A 16,355-nucleotide genomic window follows, 5' to 3' on the forward strand; every position below is an offset into this window, starting at 1 on the left:
TTACCCCCCTATACCCACAGCGTTGTTATCTTAAGATTGCAGGTTCGATCCGACAGATTTATTTATGCCATTCCCCCCCCCCGTTTTTTTTTCGCTGTTATTTTTTGGGGGGGGTGTCCGATTTTTAACATCGTTTTTTATAATATTTAAACAGCGTTATTACTTACCCTCCTCCCCCCATCTACAAACACCCGGCCAACGCCGGGTACCCCCCCGCTAGTTCTATAATAAATGACGGATTTGAGTACATTAAGTGCACTCTCAGAACTCGACAAGTCCCTCTATAGTTTATAATAAACGTAAGGAAAAGCTCTCAAATCACTCCCCCTCTCCTAATTAGCAGAGAATAAGTCCCACCTACTAACATTAATAACCACCCTATCTATACAAAACTTGTAAACAATGGTTATAAAGATATTACAAATGACTTCCTAAATAATCTATATAATTATAAAACTCAAATGACCTTGTAGCGATGTATGTAACCCACTTTCCGGTTCACGACATTCAGTTGTCCATGCGCGCATGACCTGCGCACTGAAATATTAACGTTGTTATTTCGACAGCAGACAGTATTAACAATCGTTTATTTGAATAATTTAAACGCGAAAAAAAACAATTTGGACGCTAAAATATTAACGTTATTATTTCGAAAATTATTATTTACCATGGGAAGAGTGAGGTTTAAAATAAACAAAAGAACAATTGGGACGCTGAAATATTAACGTTATTATTTCGAAATTATTATTTAACATGAGAAGAGTGGGGTTTAAAATAACAAACGTAATACAGAAATGAACGATGTAAAAAAGAAAAGAAAAAAGTAGATATATCAAAATTTGAATTTAATTATAATTAGTATGATGGTATCTGTTCAGTGCACATTTACCTATAAGTATGGCCAACCACCTATAATTCAGTAATTGTAATATTCTTTTCAAAAATAAGCAATTATAATAAATAGAACGACACATAGAAATCTATATTCTTTTTTTCATTTTAATATACTTTCATAGAAATGTTTCTGTTATGTTAAAAAAACAAACATGTTCTTTGCGTCACAATGTCACGCTCATATATGGATTCTATAGCTAATATGACATACTGACTCAACGGGTCACGGGTAGTCTAGTAAATAATATAGTTTGAAAATTTGAACCTTACATTGAATCCAAGAGTAAAGCCGACGTATTGTCCATAAGCAGTCTTGAGTGTGAGAAACAAAATATAGACTAAACCCAACGTGATCTCAATAATAAACTATATGAACGTAACGGAGGTATAAATGCAAGTAATTCAACGCCATCGTCTCTGACATTATGGAAAATGATCGCCACATTGACTTTGAGAATATAACTCCCTATAAAACCTGTACACAAGAAATCGGTATGTCGTTTGATCGAATCCGCTCATATTTCTCAGTCTACCCATATAATCAAACCAAGAAAAGTTTTTTTTTTTTTACATTTCCCCTCACTTATGAAAATCTTTTAAAAACGAAACAGAATGAATACAGTATCAATAGAAAAAGCACCAATATATAATGCGATCATTTTTCTCTGTAAAGCTATATACATGTACGTAATTTTCTAATTTACATAAAATTGGATATGCCCCTCCCACTCTTAGTATATATACTCCCATAAATGGAGAAATAAATAAATGCCCCTCTCGTAATTTTTAACTGGCGAAGGCTCGCATAAAACTGGCGAAACGTCGTGGCTCAATGTTTTAATCATGGAAACATAACACACGTATGTCTTTTCATTGCAGAAAAAAACATTTATACACATTTATTACCGAGCAATAATTTTTTTAAAGATGAATTTAAGTTTGTTGAACTCTACTATTCAACCATGTTTAAAATAGATATTCACACTTACCTGTAAATAGAGATCCACTCAACATATGTATTAATATCATTTATTTATATATTTTTTAATCTATTATTTTAGCAACTAGATGCGTTTAAAAATTCACTCATATGTATTTATATAACACAAACAAATATATATATATATATATATATATATATATATATATAATAAATTCCATATATTATTATAATATATAATCTCACATTCTGAAAATTATATATATAGCACGTGCATAAATTTAAATAGCTACATACATACCAATGAAAACACACATATATATATATATATATATATATATATATATATATATATATATATATATATATTCGTAGTCATGGGCATACAGTCCTGTTTTGTTGTCTCACATCTCATCAGTGCCGCTAGACTAGCACCTCTCCCAAGCCGAGGATTGAACCTAGAACCATCGCGTTGACAGTCAGCAGTTCTACCGATCGACCCACGGGAGAGTCATACACAAAGAATTTCGCCAAATATATATTTAAACAAACATCCATCCACAACTTTTACAGTGCTCTACACGTTTTGTTTATAAACAAAGAGCGAGCGTCGCATTTTTTAGCCAATTAAGTAGTGGGTGAGGTTACTTACGATAGTGCTCTACCCAGAGAGGGGAGGGTCTTTATATATATATATATATATATATATATATATATATATATATATATATATATTTGCGCACTGCTCAGCAGAAGAGAAAATATATCTTTCCATTGGGCATCTCTGATAAGATCTCTGATGGCTTCGCAGACAGCCTTTTTATAATATCTCGTTGGTTTGAGCACTGGCTCTTCAGTTTTGGGTCCAGAGTTTAGGGCGATTTCGCCCATTATCACTGCATGATCAGCGTTCTCGACTGAGGTGTCAGCATTTCTTATACAATCACCGGGAAATGTGATCAGAAATACATCTAGAAGTGGTGCGTGTTGTTTGTCCTGGTCAGGGAAACGGGTTGGAAACGTAACCATTTGTGAAAGGGAATGAGATATAGAGAAGCTATGTGTTGTGCTGCCCGCTGCATGTGTACAAGTAGAGAGTTCTCTCTGTTTTCCTAGCATAAAAGTTACTCAGGAGACAAAAACTAAAAGAAAATATTAAAAGGTTTATAACTCTTTTCTAGAATATAGTACTCATGCAAAATAATGGCAATGATATCTTTTTAAATGATATCGTTTAAAAAGATATCGTTGAAAATTATATAATCGGAAATTCCCGTGTAGTTAACGTAAAACATCGAAAGGTTTCTGAAATGTTGAGCTTTTTAACCCTATATAATGCTAAGTTCTTCGAAAAGAGGTGTGAAATGCTTCCCGAATAAATGCGAGTAAATAGGAATAGGCTAGGGTATGTTGTACTTCATTATCTATAGTGACGAGAGCAAGAACAGATCTCATTTGATGTAGTGTGAGTAAAGAATGGTTAGAGGAGATGGGGAAAAGGAAAGCTTTATTCTTTGTGTTTCTCATAAATATGAAACAAAAATAATTCTTGAATAGTGGCGCCTACATGCCTCATTAAATACTAAAAGATCCCATCAGAAACTAGATACAACTGTTTTTTCTTTCTTTCTATTTTTTTAGTTATAATTACGTATACACTAGCCTGTATTTTACCTAACGATTTTATGAGTTAAACTTGCCACGCCTCATTATTATACGTTCACGTGTGCGATCCAGACTTCCAACTTTTATTCCAATCTTATCTGAAAATAAACTTTGTTATTCAAGCCGACACCATCTTATTTGCATGTGAGTAATGAGATTTCACGTTACTTTGCTATACCGGCCAATATATAATCATACGTGCTACAATTTTCTTTCTTTTTTGCCCGTAAGCGGGTCTTACACCCTACAAGATCTCATAAAAAACATAAATACCCTTCCAACCATTTATTAATAGCTGCGAATAGCGTCAAGCATTTTATCACAGATTATTAGGAGAATACTTTTACACCGATTGAGGATAAAAATGTAATGTTAAATGCATAAACATTTTGCTCTAAATAAGAAAAAAATGCAACACTCGCATTAATATCCTCTTATTTACCCGAGGACCGAACAAATAATAAAATGTAATCCTTCCGAAAGACCAGGAATGCTATGCTATTATATATGATGTAAATGTGTCTGATTTTCCGAATAATCATTTTGTATCAAGTCCTGCTTGTTTATGAAAAGCAATAATCATTAAAATGTTAATATTTTATTGTTATATCTATGTACACATCTCATATATCAGCTGTTTCTGACAAGAGACAAAGGAAATACACCATGTTAATTGCACGGTAAAATAATTTAACGTCTTTTTACAAATGAGCCCTTACTTATCAACTCACGGAGCCCACTCGAAGATAAGAGTTACTGAGTGTACAGTAGTAAATGGGACAATATCGTAGTCATTTTTAGTAGTGGAAATTTTGTGAATTGGATTGCTTAAGGGAACGGCTTATCGAGAACTTGTTTACGTTGGACTTGAAGACATATTGTAGTCAGCTAGAAATCAGAGCAAGAAAGTTCCACAGGCGTGAAGTTCTAAGAAAAAAAATCTCATGGAATTTACATTTAGTTTTAGATACAGGTAAAGAATAGGGAAAATTATTGATATTAGTTCCAGGTAGAGGAGTGTTTTTGCAAGAGTTCGGCAACAACTCAGACGACCACATGAAATAACGATAGGGCAGAGACAGGCTTGAAATGTCCCACATGTGGAAAACAGAAAAGACACCCCCTACTAGACTACAAATCTATTTTGAACTCTGTCAAGGACGGAGTGTATTTCTCCTGCACATGTGTGGCAATAGTACTTTATCCCAACACGTATTTGGCTCTTATATAGGTAGAGAATTGCATCCGTAGTGAGATATATGCTGGAGTGGTAGAATGAAATAAAATATAAATAATATAAAAATGGCCATCAATTAAAGTGGCGAACAATATTTCTTTCTGAAAATAATTAAGCAAATAAATGGCTACCTTAGAATGATTTTGTTGAATGTTATATCAACAGAAATAAATTAACATAAACGGAACAAGTCTATTCATTTCACTGCTGATAAATTGTGGCTCACTTGTATCAATGACTCAGTTGTTTCTGGCGAATTATTTATATAGTCTTATCATTGGTATTGTAATTATTAAAACGAGATAAGGAAATAAACTACGTTCTTTGAAATGGGTAGTAAATAAATGCAGTTGTTAACGACAACATTGTTTACGAGTAAGGTTTTTTTTTTTGCTGCCGCTTAAATCACACACTAGCTGTATATACCCGGCGTTATCAGGTCGAAACATATGGTCGAGCAAAGGGTTTAGTCTAATTGAGATACACTGCATATCCTAAACTGTTTAATAAAGTGACCACATGTGCGATTGAAAGTAAAACACACATCCATTTTGGTCTCTGAAAATCAAACATGAAGTAATTCTCATAGCTTAAAAAAGAAAATAACTCTCATTGCGTGCACCATCCCTATGTGGGGGGATTATGAAGAGCTGCACCAAATATGACCTTAAGCTTTGACCTGGCCATCAAAAAATTGTGTGCATCATCCATAGGTCGGAAGCCATCATCATGTCAGGTTTGATGATAATCGATTCAGTGGTGTGTTGTGAAAGAGAGTATACACCCAGGCTATAGCCTTGACCTTTAATCTAAACCTTTACAAATGGTGTGCACCATCCCTAGATAGGGAACCATCATGCCAGGTTTTGTGATGATCAGTTCAGTGGTATAGGCTGCGGAGTATATATACATACATATATATATATATATATATATATATATATATATATATATATATATATATAGTAATTTATAAAATATATATGGCGATTAAGCTACACTGAATATTCCGCGTTTCATCCAACTATAGGATTACTAACTAGCTCTACCTACGTATTGAGCACTTTTGAAGTAAATACTTAAAGTTTACGCATAAATCTATACTTTCATATATTACATTTATGCGAATAAATGAAGTAGTTATGTATATATAAGCTATTACCTTGACCTTTGACCTAAATCTTGAATAATGGTGCGCACCATCCCTAGGTAGGGAAAATCACCATGCCAAGTTTGGTCATGATTGCTTCAGAGATGTTGTCTGTAGGGGAGTTGTACATTTAGACATACGCACACATACACAATACTATTTTATATAGAGAGAAATTTGCCGTCCATCTTTTAACGAACTTTTTAATTTCCTTTTCAAAACGTTGTTTCTAGGAAAAACTTCGTAGAAGGTGCTAGCTTCGATCATTTTTTTAGCCTATGGGTTCAGTTAGCCAGTATGTGCTAGGGTGGTTTAGTTGTGAATGCGTACATAATCAAACTTGGTCTTACTAAAATGCTGATTGTCATAAGACGAAATCAATTAATCCAATACCTAGCGTTATCAAGCAACTAGTGAACTGCGATAAGAACAATTTCATAATTTTAATTATTCTATCTTAATTCTTGCAGCTGGTTGAAACTGGTATATGTTAAAGAAGCTCGAATTACTTCACTGTGACACGCTTCAAGTATATTCAACGGCTAAGTTCTCTAAACGTTTGAGATATTCCTGGTTCAAGAGATTTAAATCACAACCCTAAGGTTAGGCTCCTACTCCCTGTGTATGTTTACTGTTTTAATCCTTGTCTGTTGTTAGTAATCTCTGCGCTTTCCCCAGTCAGCGGGTGAAATTGAGGCTACCGACTAGCGGATAAAGTGGCGTCGATGCACGTGAATAAATCCGCGAAATCCGCTTATCAGAAAGACATTTGTGAGTCCAGTAGTCTTGCATCAACAAATGCTTAAAATATCGCGTGTGCGAAAATCTTTTTCACAGTGCAGCATCTCGCAGTATTTTGTGTATCAGGGGTTAATATTTTTTCAATTTTACTAGAAGTCATATCATGCATAAAAATATCTACTTGCGATGGCAAGAACATATTTTTAGGTAATAGGTGAACTATTCATGCATAGCTTGATGCCAGTTAGCCCGTCATGCTCAGCATTAACGTTCCTACATTCACTTACTGTATTTATAATTCCCTACCGTAATATGTATTTTTCTAATAATTATCGCGGTTCGTAAAGCTGCACATGTCTGTTGAGTTATACTGAGATAAGTCTGTTACGTTATGCTGTAGTACTATTTATTCATAAATCGTGCGCCAAAATGCTCGATGAATGTATATACCAAACACTGTCAATTTTAGGTATATAAAAAAATGAACATTTATTCTTGCAATAATACTTCCACAAATATGCTATGGAGTGTGTGTGTGTGTGTGTGTGTGTGTGTGTGTGTGTGTGTGTGTGAGAGAGAGAGAGAGAGAGAGAGAGAAAGGAAGAGATGGTGTGTGATGGTGTGTTGTGCGTGATGACAAAATGGCACATCGATCAGCTAAGTGTCCGTCACTCTCTCTGACTGACTTCTTCCTTGGCTGGCATTTGTTTTTATTTACAAAACACCTTCAGATAGGAATTTCGTTTTTCGATGCCGCATTCTGTTGACCCTTATTAAATTCGTCCACAGCTAAATTCCAATATGCCTGTTTTGAAAACTTTGTTAGTTGAAGAATGTTGATCTATAAGCATCTGTAAATTACTTCTAATTTTTATGATTTTGATAACATTTCTTGATTTGAAGACTTGTTAACAATATTTGTGTGTGTGCCCCCAGCTCCATATACGTGTTTGCCCCCAGCAATAATTTCGGCGTTACCCAGAATACTGTTCAACATGGTTAGACATGTGATTTCCTACATTTACAAATAATTTAAACGAGTACTACAATGTAGTTCTTTTAAGGTTAGAAGATCGGAAGTCGTAATCAGATATGAGTATAGTCCCGCATGTAAATAAGTGCAATGAAACAATCTTCTCTTTTTGAATTGAGTAGACACAGAAGAAAACGTTTTAAAGTTAACCGTTTTAAGACCTCAACGTATGCGTTTAAAGATAATGACCTTCTAAGTAGAATAAAGTGAAGGATAAAATATGATTAAAATATTTATAAGTAATTAATCTATGAATAAATAATCTTTAAAACACGTGCAATTTCGGCATAAAATGAACTGGTATTTATTTTATCATTTAAATATGTTATTGTATATATATATATATATATATATATATATATATATATATATATATATATATATATATATATATACATTCATGAGAAAAAAAAATGAGCCAAGCGTGAAGGAAGAAATCGATTTTTCAATATTTTCCTATGAATCTTTGTTAATTTTATCTGCAAATTTCTATTTTGCGGATCATTATTATTATAGCATATAATGATAAGTGGAAAATTTAGTCCTTAATATGGTAGGACCGTATCTTGGCGAGGATATAAAAAACCGAATTGCAGGATTAAGGCAGTCGAAAATGACTTACAAGCAGATTTGTGATATTTTAAGAAAATAAAAAGTGAAAACATATCTTTCTGTAGTGAAGCGAATTGGTCGAAGGTTCGAAGTCGAATGCCTGGTAAAAGGGAAATCTGGATCTGGTCGCCCTAGAGCATTCTCTTTGAAGGACGACCACAGGCTTAAATTTCTTGTTTTGAAGGATTGAAAGAAAACTTATGTTGACCATAGCAAAGAATTCAAAACAGGGGTTGCAAATTCTCTTTCTAGATATACAATATCTAGACAAATGAAAGAAATAGGATTTTCTTCTTAGAGGTGTGCAAAGAAGCCATATTCATCTCAGAAGAACATCAATGATAGATGAGATTTTTCTCGTATTAAGGCCAGAAATATACAATCTGACTAAGGAATGTTTTCTGGTCAGATAAATCAGGATTTTGTCTTGTTATTGATGCTCCCGAATGGTGCAATCGAAGAACTGGAGAAGGATTTTCACCAAGTTGCTTGAAAATGGCAGTTAAACACGGGGATGGAGAGATAATGGTATGGGGAACTTTTACTGCAGTAGGAGGAAGGGAACTTATTAGATGTGAGAAGTTAACCAATACAAAGGAGTACATTCGAATATTAGAAACAGGAGTGTTACCAAGTATCCAAAAGCTGGGGATATCTCAGAACATTATTTTTCAACACAATAATGTCCCTGCACACACTGCTCAAGTCACAAAAATTGGTTTTCTCATAATTCAATCAGTGTGATATTTTGGCTATCAAAGCCCTGATTTAAACCCAATTGAGAATATTTGGTCCATAATATCGCATGCATTGGATGGAAGAACTTTTTCGAACAAAGACAAACTGTGGGAAGCTGTGCAAAGCGAATAAAATAGCATCTCCTCTTCACAGTTTTCCATTTTGGTTGAGAGCATGTCTAAAATGATTGATCTTTTGAAGAAATCAAAAGGAAAGGGAATGCGATGCCATCCTAAGCATTTACTAAAGTAAATGTCTTGTTCTGTATCATTAGTCTCGTTTAAGTTTCCTTGTTCAGTTGCTATTTGTTCAATATAGCTTTTAGTGCAATAAAATATATAAAATTTATTTGGCCCATTTTTTTATGCTCACGAGTGTATATATATTTATGTAGGCTATTATCTTGTATTCACTCATATAATAAACAATCTTGTTATGGAAATTAAAGGTATTATTAAACCAGGAAGATATAAATTAGCTGGGAAAGCTTTGAAAAATTTCGTATATTTTTGAACATTTTACTTTTTTCAAAAAATCAACCTTTTTTAAAAAAAATACTTTTGTTTAACGACTATTTTTTCAGAAACATTTCCTTTCTTGTTTTTTTGTAGATAATCTGTGTGAAGTAAGATTTTTTTCAAAAGGGCTTCATGTTTGTGGAACACCTTACCATAATTCTGCTTCCTGTAGATTAACACCTGGATGATTTAAATTCAATGCCAAGAGATGCGTGCTCTATAACGTTAAAACAATTTTCGAACATGGTCCTCTCAGTTATTCTATCTTATAATCACAGATCCTTGTATGGATTTTAGCCTTTAAAATTTGTTCTCATTTCATCTTATTTCAGCTGTCTTGAATAACTTTTAAAGATGAGTATTTTTGGCAATTTTGTTTCTTGTCGTATGCTGTGATTTCATCTTATTACTTAGTCGCCCATTTTGTCTTTCCTGTACAGTTCCTTTACGGAAATGTCTATGAAAATTTGATAAGTATCTGGCATAAGCGCACCCTTTCTTCTTCACTGTGGCCAGTTGATATTCATATGCTTGCTGTGTCTATTCTTAACTTTCGTATATTAATATGGTCTTTGCATAAGATGAGGGGGATCATTCCGGCGCATCTCATCTCCGAAACATGTAACTTTCACTCAACATTTGCTGTTAGGTTTCAAGGTTCGCACGTATACAGATGTGTTAAAGTGACCAAAGAGTGGTTACTTAATTAATACAAAAGCCCATTATCATTGGCGCATGATGTTCAGTGCATGGCATTATTTCAGTGTCGAACTTTAACAAATTATAAAAGTGCTCACTGACCCCCCCCCCAAATTGTTCTAACGGGTATCTTATCTGAGATAATTATTTAAATACCTTTTTTGTTTTAAGTTATTATAATAGCTACGTAGTATTTAGAGCCTGATCAGAATAGCAATATGCGCAGTTAAATAGCAGACCGCCCTGTGTGCATTCTTAAAAAAAAAAGAATTCGCTGCAGTTGGTTTGCCTTAATTCTCTCAACTTGTTTGTTATTAACTATGACAAGTCATCCCAGCCCATTCGCTATCCTCACGTACACCTGACAATTGCGAGTTTCGCAGTTTGACGTACACCAACAACCCAACGTATATCGATAACAGTGCACAGAATAAGTAAGCAAAGAACTATAGGTGCTACATATGTTCATTACGTGCTCTCATCCTACAGAGTTTACTTCTCGACTCACAGGCGCTGTATTTCTTTCTGTAACCCTTGTTCAACAAAAATAATGGCTTATTTCCACTTGGATATGAAGGGCCACTATTTGAGAAGATTTCTACAGGGGATTATGTAAGGGAATAAGCTAGACATTGTTCACATTACATTAGACCTTCTACATGTTAGTACAGCTAGGAGAACGCAAAACATAGAAGGAATTTAAAAGTCTAGCAGCCCGACGGAAGAAATTAGAGTAGAAAACTTAACGTCATCGAAGGATTTATATAGTAGTGGAGGATTTTATTGCTGGACGGGTTAGTCTATATATATAGTGTTGGGATGTATCATAATGCATTCCATTAGCATACTTGTGAAACAAATTCAGTGATGCAACATTGCTGCGATGGGACAGGTGTTAAAATTTAGTTGATAGTGCGACACTTATAAGACCGAATATTTTTTCTGTGGGAACCTGCGTAAGATGAAAATGGCAACAGTACTTCATGTAAAAGCGGATAATTACTGAGTAATGATACAAGGTACTCGCGGATGTAAATAAATTTTAGCACGAAAGAAGAAACTGAACTTCTTTTAAACATCCTTTTTATTTATGACACTGAATAAATGACAACCATTCCTCATAGGCTGAAATGAAATTTCTAAAGTTGGTAACCGAAATTACCCGAGGAGTTTAACTGTCCTCTAAAAATTGGGGAGTTTCATGGAAATATCAAATTCACAAGCTGTTTTCTAATTGATTTTACATATACGTAAGGGGAGAATACGCTGTGAATATTTTGATTTTGATTTTTTTGCATTTTGTGTAGAAATATTTCAACATCCTTTTATATATAGCGCCTCGTATGTCAAAATACTCACATATGTGCTTCCGGTCAAGATCAGCTTACTTAATTGCGATGATTTAACGAGTACCTATGTGTCAACTTGTTTATACCGTATATCTAAAGTTGCTTATAATCAATAAACACATAATGATGATATGTATAATTCGTACTCTTATTCAACGGGACGGGGCGAAAAAGGGCAACTTCGATTTAATTAAACGAAGTCCGCATTTTATATGGTGTCTTCGACCATTCTTACAGTCGATTTCCTCCAAACAAAAATCTTTTTTTAACTTTGTCGATAACATCGAGACTCACGTGATTTATTCTTATTATTCATTATTATTGTGGTAAGCGTCATTTTTTTAATAAAAATATTTCATAAAACTTAGTCCTAAGATTTCCTAGCATTACCTAATCAAATTGCTGTAAAGGGTGTTCTCCTTACACACGTAACCAAATATATCACACATCGTTTCTACATAAAAATAGGTTCATTTAAATAAGATTAAGCGTTCGTCAAAATAATTAACTTTACTGATTTTCAGTATTAAAAAAAAAAATTCGATCATTTTTACGGCTAAATCACATGCAAACGTTTGTTGTCGTCAGTTCAACAAATATACAGTAGCTTATATTAGTAAATACTTATTGAAGAAGAACAGGTACTAGAATTAGATACTGCATTTGTGAATCATGTTCCTAACTATTAAGATATGGATTGATTATTCGTATTATTTGGAATATTATGATTACTCTTTTGTCTTGACTATTACTTTCACAATATATCGGTTGATGTAATCATTCAATCATTCTTCAGGGGTTCTTTGTCAAACTCTGTGGTCTTTATGTCGAACTCAGGAATGTACAAAACATTTCGATTGAACCATTTATTCAATCTACAGATGTTAGTTGGTTGGTTGTTTTGTTTTACGGCATATCGACCCTTTTCAGTTTATTTAATGCCGAATCTGGTGATTTTGAAGAACACCTTTTTAATATAGTATATTTGTTTTTTTAAGTCGTATTCTATTTTACTGATAGTTGGGACGCTAACAGGTACCACCACTCCAGGTTAGAGTGGACCTGGGAGCAATGACAATTAAAGGGTGGCTCCACACCCCCTAAGGCCTGCAAGCTGGGGCCTCACCATCGGATATAGTTTAAGTTCATATCCAGGACCCAATCTACAGAGGGAGCATATTTTCCTTTCGCCAATCAGCACTGGGTTAAATTTGAACTAATTCGCATTGGATATAGAACCTTCAGCCTGTAGCCTACAATTGATTTTTCTAATTCATTTAATATCTACACTATAGGTCCTTGTAGCTAAGATCAAGTATGAATTTTATTAGCTTTAAACCTATTTTTTAAAGAGTACAATCATATTACCTATCACTATAAATCACTTTTTGCTACGACGGATTACCACACACAAACACACACACACACACACACGCACACACACACACACACACATATATATATATATATATATATATATATATATATATATATATATATATATGACAAGCCTCGAACAATACGACTTTCAGCCATCCCGAGATATTAAGGAAGGTACGCCGAGCACGGATGAAGGCGTCTTTTATTATCATGGACTCGTTAACGTAATAAGTGTTGTCCTTATTCCATTAATGAATAAATTAGTTATTTATATATTCTGTAATTATCTTTCATTTAGTGGGATATAAGATTGGCAATAAGGATTCGAATTTGTTACGAACTCAGAACAACTATAAAGTGTCGTTTAAAAATTAAAACGTAAGGGAAACAGTTTAACCAAATCGATTGATTGTCTTGTCTAGTTAGAGATGACTCGGGATGCACCAATCAGGTACCTCCCTGCGATTACTTAGTCAACAAAACATTGTTATCCACAGTGAACTAGAGCGAACTTGCAGTCGATTTTGTAAAATTACTTTCATACGATGGCTTGAATTAAGGTTTATTACACATTAGAATAGTATCATGGCTCAATTGTGCTTTAAACATAACGATCTATATCGAATGCTTATGACAAAATGTTCTGCTTTTGTGCTGATAAAACTTCTCAAGTGCAATTGTGATATTAGGCTGCATAAGTGTGTTTGTTTGGCTCAGAATCGGACTGACTCTTGTTTAATAGAACCTCTGCAATTCTTCATATTCATCGGGAGTATTCCGAAATAACATTTGTTAAAGAAAAATTCCACATACATAAATTATATGTTTGTAAACGTTTTAAAATATCAGCTTAGCCGTTTTGTATTCCATACTAAACGAAGTCACACACGTACACACGCACACACTAACACGGACAGGTTCCCTTTTATATGTAAGAGATTTTTGTTTTTTTAGTAAAAAAAAAAGTAGAAGCAATAAAAATGTCGGCTATTAACATACATGCTGTACAAATAATATCAGCAGTCTCCCTCGTACTGTGTACGTGTATGTACGTTAATAGGGAAATTTGTATTTCATGGACTTTGTATAAATTAACAAGAGAAAGTAAGCCAGGATGAAGCGAGTTTTGAGATGCGTTCATATAAATATATAAGGACAGAAGAAACATGATTTGAAAAACTGCTAGATGAGTTTAGCAAAACAGTTAGTTCATCAAAGATTTAGTCAGAACATTTATTTACAAACTGGATTTCATATTCGAAGCATACTTACGTGAAAAGGAATGTACAGAGACAAAAATCACATTTCTATTAGGAAAATTTGGGTGATTAGAACATGCAAACATAATCTTGTACACGGCCGTCAATGAACCGACCTTGCAGGAAACATGAAATATGGATATTTAGAGGATAAAGTCTACTATTTAATACTTGCTGGTAATGCTAGCTATAATCTCATTCTTTTCACGTCTTACTTCCTTATATTAAAATTGATTACTTTGTCCCCATAGTAAATAATTGATTTTTAAGCTTTTAAAATCCCAATAAACACCATATGTTCGTTCAAGTGTGTTTCTAACCTAACTTAAAAGCGGTCAATTTCTTTTTCAGACTCCTATATTGTTAAATGCAAAATTGATTTCGGCATTCGGTTTAGAAAAGAACAAGCAAAAAACTCATTAAAACTCCATGTTATAGGAGGTTTCATTATACATGCTAAAAGCCGAAATGTAAAAACAACCGGGCAAAATATAAGCATGAGCTTTATAAACAAATACAGATCTATGGTAACAGAGTAACAGAACGCTGTACCAATTTAAAGTAGAAATAATTCATTTGTTGGTAATTGAAAAAAAAATCTATGCAACTTTTTTGTCGACGTATTTTTGAGAGAATAAGTATTGACAGAACATCTCTATTATTCGTTTACCAATGAGTATTATTTGTTGTTAATTATGACAGTCCAATATGAACAAATAAATGTTTTGGAAATTCGTTGTGATTGTGAATGCAACACTTATTCTACAAAATTATACAAAACGCATGTAATATTATAGAAAGTAAAAGGAATAACGTAAACGATGATAATATTTCTTTTATGTTTTTAGATGCGGATGGATAATACGTACTATTAGGAAATTCGGATCACAGTCATCATCCTATATATATATATATATATATATATATATATATATATATATATATACTTGCATTTCAGCCCGGCGTTACCCGGGTGTTTGGAGGTGTGCGTTGAGCAAAAAAAAAGTGGTCAATTTTCTTAAATTTGACCCCTATTATTACCCCTTAACATGTATTGTTTTGGGTTCAAATAAAGTTATTAAGTTAGCTGCATGTCCAAGCAACCTATATCTAAAATTTAAAGTGTTTAGACCCAAAATTGTCTGGGGAGTTTGGTAGAGTTCTCAAAGATCAAATCGTTGAACTTTGACCCCTTAACAGACAAATTTCTGGCCGAAAACCGATCACAAAGTTTTTCCTAAATTTCAGTACCCTGTATATCAAATTTAGAGTCTGTAGATTGAAAATTAACAGATTTATTACGTAAGGAAATGTACACACACACACAGACACACGGCCACACAGAAACACATACAGACACGTTCACTTTTATAGATATACTAGCATAGGTGTCCGGCGTTGTCCGGGTATTTGGAGGGTACGTTGAGCAAAAAAAAAAAGCGGTCAATTTTTTTAACCCCTATTATGAACCCTTAAAATTTATTTCCGTACCCTGTATATCACATTTCGAGTCTGTAGACTTAAAATTACCAGAGTAATTTGGTAGGGTAATGTACACACACAGAAAAAACACACAGATACACAGACAAACAGATGCACAGGCACGTTCACTTTTATATATATATATATATATATATATATATATATATATATATATATATATATATATACTTGCATGGGTGCCCGGCGTTGCCGGGGTGTTTGGAGGTGTATGTTGAGCAAAAAAAAAAAAAAAGCGGTAATTTTTTTTTTAATTCGACCCCTATTATGTCCGCTTAAAATTTATTGTTTAGGGCTCAAATAAAATTATTAAGTTAGATCTATGTCCAAGGAACCTATATCTAAAATTTCAAGTGTTTAGACCCAAAATTGTCGGAGGAGTTTTGTAGAGTTCTCAAAGGTCAACTCGTTGAACTTTGACCCCTTAATCACCAAATTTCTAGCTGAAAACCGATCACATCGATTTTTCCAAATCCATGTATATCAAATTTCGAGTTATTGCGTAAGGAAATGTACACACACAGACGCACAGATACACAGACACACACAGACAAACAGACAGCAAGACACTTTCACTTCTATAGATATATAGATATAATTAGTCAAAATATTGAAGAATTCACTTTACAATAATTTTATT

Source organism: Euprymna scolopes, chromosome 16 (assembly GCF_053919585.1).
Source record: "Euprymna scolopes isolate OS-2025 chromosome 16, ASM5391958v1, whole genome shotgun sequence".
NCBI lineage: Eukaryota > Metazoa > Mollusca > Cephalopoda > Sepiida > Sepiolidae > Euprymna > Euprymna scolopes.